Raw genomic sequence first — 6,368 nt, 5'->3', positions numbered from 1 at the left:
CTCTCTCTCTCTCTCTCTCTCTCTCTCTCTCTCTCTCTCTCTCTCGTACTCCTCTCCTTTGATTTGTGTGATACTAATCTGGCTTAAAATTATCCCATGAGAACAGTTAATTCCTGAAACCTCTTTTGAAAATGCTGTTCTTTTCTTTAATTAACTTACGTTATATCATTTATTTATTTATATTTTTATTTATTTATATTTTCACTTATCTATTTATTTATAGTTTTATTTATTTATTTATTTATAGTTTTATTTATTTATTTATTTATAGTTTTATTTATTTATTTATTTATTTATTCCTTTGTTGATTGTTTTTAGGTCCTCTGTCATATGCATGAACTTAAGGTCCCCGCTCGGCGGTGCATCATTGCAACACAAGAAATAAACACCAGATAGTACTGGAAAGAAATCTGTATTCAGTAAAGATCTGTTAGCGACAGTAAGGAAAATGTCACAAGACATACACAAATGTAACCTTAAAATTAAACGTGCACCGCCATTTTAAAAAAAGCATTACATTTCAATAAAATTCGTGCCTGTCGTTTATATTGTTAATTACATAACTATTTTTGTTTTTGTTGCACAAAAAAAATGTGCGCGTGTATCCCCTTTCGAGTGCTCAATGCAAATTATTCAATCGCCCATTAAAAAAAAATCTGTTTACGAAACGCATCAGTACAATAACTGTCGATAAAATCACAAACCACATAAATTACGGAAGCTAAACGACCGAAGCATAACGGCGCATAAAAAAAAAAAGTACATTTGTATCTAGTAGTCTTTTCGCGTCCGGATTTATGAAGGTAGGCCTAGATGGGGGTATGGTTCATCCCGTGAGTCCCAAAATCCCTGTGTACTCGATTGTGATTTCTCTTTTGTTTCCGCCCACTCATTTGGGACACCGCACGCGTGGTGCTCTCCTGACTTCTGGGTCCAGCTTCATTTGGGGCAAATGAACTGAAACTTTTCGGCTTTATAATTATGCTCTCTGTGAAGAATTAGGGGCCGGTTTTGGGACCGAGCGCGGTAAATTGGAAACTAATTCTGGTGGAAAAAAAGCCTCGAGTTTTACAAAGCACCAACTAATACACCAACAGTTTGTGTACTGTGTTACCAGAAAGAGATAACGAGCGTTTTGATTCGAGGGGTCAGTCTACTGATTGTAGAAATAACCAGTGAAATTAGTTCTACTGGACAAAGCAGATAATACTGTTTTTCTTATAGTTGAATATTAGTTTAGTTGACCCTCAAGGATCATGATTATGTTCTGATTTACTTTATTAGTAGTTCGTAAATGCATTATAGTGAATACTGTCCGTGTTTCAGTATTGTAGTTACTGCTCTGAAATGTCAGATTAAAATCCATGGAGTCATTCGAATTGAACGTTATTCATTTTATGCACAAGGTAAATTATTTAGGGAGGTATTAACAGCAATATCTCTGAGTTTCCCTTACAGTAGTCTGGGCCACCAGAGCCAGGGAACTGCATAGCAAAACTAAATATAAAGAAGGACATTGGCATAGTGGTAGATGCCAATGTTTCTCTCCCCTACACCACTAGAAAGGGCCAACCTATAGTATTTCGAAAAAGTTAAGTAAACCTTAGTTTAACCAGACCACTGAGCTGATTAACAGCTCTCCTAGGGCTGGCCCGAAGGATTAGACTTATTTTACGAGGCTAAGAACCAATTGGTTACCTAGCAACGGACCTACAGCTTATTGTGGAATCCCAACCACATAATAGCGAGAAATGAATTTCTATTACTAGAAATAAATTCCTCTAATTCTTCATTGGCCGGTCGGAGAATCGAACGCAGGCCCAGCAGAGTGCCAGCTGAGAACGATACCAACCCGTCCAATGAGGAACATGCAGTATTTCGAATTTCGTTTGTTGACCACTGTCTATAAATAGGAAAGTTCTGTTGGTAGTTTCTAATTTGGCAAGAAAATGCGATAAGGAGAAAGGATGATGGAAAACGCTGGTACCACCACTAATACTAATTTTTCCTCTATGTTCCCCTACTAATATTAGTACTGCCATAAATACTTCTCATTTGCAAGTGTTGGATCTCTTTATCTGAATTCACTTTCTTATACTTTTCATGGGGAACTACCTCTCTCTCTCTCTCTCTCTCTCTCTCTCTCTCTCTCTCTCTCTCTCTCTCTCTCTCTCTCTCTTGTACATAGTATATAACATTGAACTGAGAATAATTCACTTTAGCCTCCCTCGGCATTCGGCCATTCCGTACCTCCATCCACTTTTAAATGCAAGACTTGTTTCGCCTACAGGGGGATAATACGTAGGTACTGGTAATAAACAGGTGGTTTTTCGGTCGCATAAGTGTACCGACTCCGGAGTTGTTTGAACTTGGAAAGAAAAACGCCAGCTATCTTTTACGCTATCTCGCTCTCATGTACACAAGTACATGTACATATATATATACACAAATACATACATATATATACATATATTTACACGGTATGTGTGTGTGTGTGTCTGTATGTGTATATAGTATATATATATATATATATATATATATATATATATATATATATATATATATATATATATATATATATATATAATATATATATATATATATATATATCTATGTATATATATATATATATATATATATATATATATATATATATATATATATATATATATATATATATATTCTATATATATATATATATATATATATATATATATGTATATATATATATATATACATATATATATATATATATATATATATATATATATATATATATATATATATATATATATATATGATACAAACACATTTATGTGTGGATGTGGATATGTGATTGTATGCACGTCTGTCTTCATAGTATAATTATTGCCCTTAACTTTCAGCTGTGTTTATTTATTTTGCTGGTTTATTAATTTCGCTGGCCATCATTTAAGCACCTTAGATAACAAATTAGTCTGTAATGGAACGCGCAACAGTCGATAGTATTAGTGGTTAATGTCACCAGGAAATTGAGCACAATTTAACTGCTGGACAATCAAGAGGAAACATTATAAATAATATTAATATATAATATGTATACAGTATACATAAATATGAATATAAATATATATGTACATATATATATGTGTGTATATATAATGTATGTATATATGCATGTATGTAGGTATCTACGTCTGTATGTATGTATACACAACATATAATATATATGTTTAAAAAATAACAGTTGTAGTTACAGTAGTAATAGTAATGTGTCGTTTGAGGGTATAAATTCAAAACAAAAAGGAAATCGTAAGAAAAGATCATTTTGATCTTTTGATAGTTGTGCTACACACACACACACACACACAAACACACACACACACACACACACACATATATACATATATATATTTATATATATATATATATATATATATATATATATATATATTATATGTATATATAAATGCATGTTTATGGATATAGATTGTCAGTTGTAGCTGTACTTTGAACGGACTCATATATATATATATATATATATATATATATATATATATATATATATATATATATATATATATATATATATATATACTATATATATATATATACTATATATATATATATATATATATATATATATACACTTACTGTATATATATACATGTATGTCTGTATATTAGTCACATGAATGTAAGTTCATGTGCACATTTAATCATTCATTCAGCTTAATGTTAAGGTGTGTTGTCGATGTTTTCTGTAGGAGCTGTTTTATACCGCCTGAAATTCAATTTATCCTGTTAAATGCTTTGTTACCGAGGTTTTCATACTTCTGAACTAAAACTCGCGATCTCATTTCCTTGATATCTGATCTCTCCTGGTTTGAAGGATCCCTCTTCAGTGTAAAAGATAAATAAGAAAAAGACTCAGGGAATAACCGAAAGGGTAATCAAGAAACAGAGATCTGAAATAGTTAGAAAGGCCCTAGTTTAATGAATACGAAATTCGTGCACTCAATCATTGTTCCCTTTTCGCAAGTACTGAACGTCGCGTAATGCACGGAGAAGAACAACGATCCTATTCGAGATTGATTAGACAATAACCCCGTAAATAAAGCCGTTGTTTCAGAACAACAAGGATGTTCAGGGCAGATTGATACAATAATAAATACAATCAAATATTCTACAGAGAGGAGTTCATCCTAGCAGTGTTTAATTGCTACCATGTGGATGCGCGTATACATTTGTTTTAGTAGGCTCTTTGAAAGGTAGAAGAAGGTGGTAGGGATATCGATAATGAACAGATAAACAAAACGTAAAAGCGGAGGGTAAGACAATTGAATGACGTCATCCCAGATTGCAAAATCCGCGCTCAGTCAAATGGGTTTTCAATCCCAAAGTGGATCAGCTATGATAGAAATGCAGTTAAGAATAAAGTTTTTATCTTTTGACTGAATGGTTTAGATTATTCTAAAGTATTGGCTGGTTGAGATAGAAATGGCAGTAATTACCCATAATTTGATTAAGAATATAATTGTGGAAAATGGATGATTAACAAACACACAAAAAATTAATATCTCAGAACAGATGAGTCTGAAAGACGGATGGAGAACTCGTTTCATTTTCCCGTAGTTGTTAATCATATGTGTTATTTTTCAATTCATTTGGACTTGAAGTGTGGAGGAGGCACTTACGACTACTGAATTCTGAGTCATGGAAAAAAATAATAAATCAACAGTTGTACTGCGAAGGAGGTTGCGAGCTGCCCCTATAATAATTTCATAAATAGTAATATAGTGACAATATCTTCCCAGTCACGAGTTCAGTGCTCTCTCTCTCTCTCTCTCTCTCTCTCTCTCTCTCTCTCTCTCTCTCTCTCTCTCTCTCTCTCTCTCTCTCTCTCAATTACTGCCTTAAGCGCAAGTGTTTGCTATGAAATATTTGACGGACAAAATAAAATTGCATAATCCAGTTTTGGCGTTGATTTTAAAAACTTGCACACGCGACCTATTAATGTTAAATGTAAGAAAACGCCAGACCATGTGTTCTAGAAACTTTTGTTTTCTCTCATTCATACTGTACTTATCTTGCATACAAAATTTTCTTGACCTCCATTAATTTTTTTTTCCTGATGACGTTAGAGAAAGGTCTTCTTTTCTTTATAAGGAATGAGAAGCCGTCGACGGAATGTTGATCATTAAAAATATTTGTTACCGACCAGTCTAATGAGATTTGTTCGGAAATGACTCACTTTCAAACTTTCCAAAAATTTCCCATCAATAAACTGAAGTAGGCTACGGCTTGTCTCTCACAGAAAGCTAACAAGAGAGTTTTCAACAGTTTCGTTTTGTTCGTCTGTAAAAAAAATATATTCAAACAAAAAACTTTTTCTCTCATAAAAAAATTAAAAACTTCTTTCAGAATACCCAAGTGGTTTCCACTGATCACCGTAACAGAAAGGAACATAAGCAGTAATTAATGCATTGTAAGGACTCTCGTAGAACAACAGCACTTGGTAAACAATGTCAGTGATTCAGTTAATCAAACAAATGACACGACAGACATTCATCTCGATTAGGTACTCACCAGCGGTGTAGAGACACTTGTTGCTCGGATGCAGATTTAGTGTTTGTCTTGTTTTGTGTCCTCTCCTATTTCAAACCCCCTTTTTTTTTTATTAAAACAAACTCAGCACTCTATCAACTTCTTCTTCTCTCTTAAAAAGTTTTTTTTTTTTCTTTTTCCAAAAGTTCCCCCCCGCACTCTGAAGTCCACACAGGCTCGAGTAACTGCGTCTCTCTCTCTCTCTCTCTCTCTCTCTCTCTCTCTCTCTCTCTCTCTCTCTCTCTCTCTCTCTCTCTCTTCGGCTCAGGCGAGTGACGAGTAGTTACTCAACCTTCGTGTCCACCAGCCGAAGATGAACTGGCGCGATGGAGGGCTCTGCCACGGCGCTTAAACTTGGCCTTTTATAGGTTCCTGACGCCTACTAGTTCCCTCCCCTCCCTCCCCCGCCCCAACTCCAGTCAGCAAGTCCCGTTGCCTCACCGGCTCCTGAGTGGTCGACCACTCGTGACGTAGTGCCACCTGAACCCGGCTCTGATTGGCCCAAAAGCAGGACAGTAGGAGGAAAAAGGAGGGGTTAGAGAAAAGAGGATGCAAGGGGGAGAAGGAAGAAGGAGAAACAAGAACGCGTGGTACAAATAACAGTGAATAAAAGTAATGCCATTTACATAAAAAAGTCAGAAAGATGCTTGATGATAAAAACAAAACAAACTAATGAGGAAAAAAATATATTGAGATAGGAGGATAATACAAAACTACAACACCAGCTGAAAACCGTAAATAGAAAAATATGACCTCTGAGGCCTTTATGCCTGTTGAAACAAA

At 34.5% G+C, this 6,368-nt stretch overlaps 1 protein-coding gene across 1 annotated transcript in view; it reads right to left on the bottom strand.

The window, feature by feature from the left end:
• Positions 1–5,921, bottom strand: part of LOC136828844 (uncharacterized) — a 101,914-nt gene extending 95,993 nt beyond the window's left edge. Inside the window, exon 1 of the mRNA XM_067087116.1 lies at positions 5,878–5,921. The gene's annotated coding sequence lies outside the window, so the exon portion shown is untranslated. The remainder of the gene's footprint in view (positions 1–5,877) is intronic.
• Between the last annotated feature and the right edge of the window lie 447 nt (positions 5,922–6,368).

This window comes from Macrobrachium rosenbergii, chromosome 43 (genome assembly GCF_040412425.1).
Source record: "Macrobrachium rosenbergii isolate ZJJX-2024 chromosome 43, ASM4041242v1, whole genome shotgun sequence".
Taxonomy (NCBI): domain Eukaryota; kingdom Metazoa; phylum Arthropoda; class Malacostraca; order Decapoda; family Palaemonidae; genus Macrobrachium; species Macrobrachium rosenbergii.
This window is presented reverse-complemented; position numbering and strand designations above follow the sequence as displayed.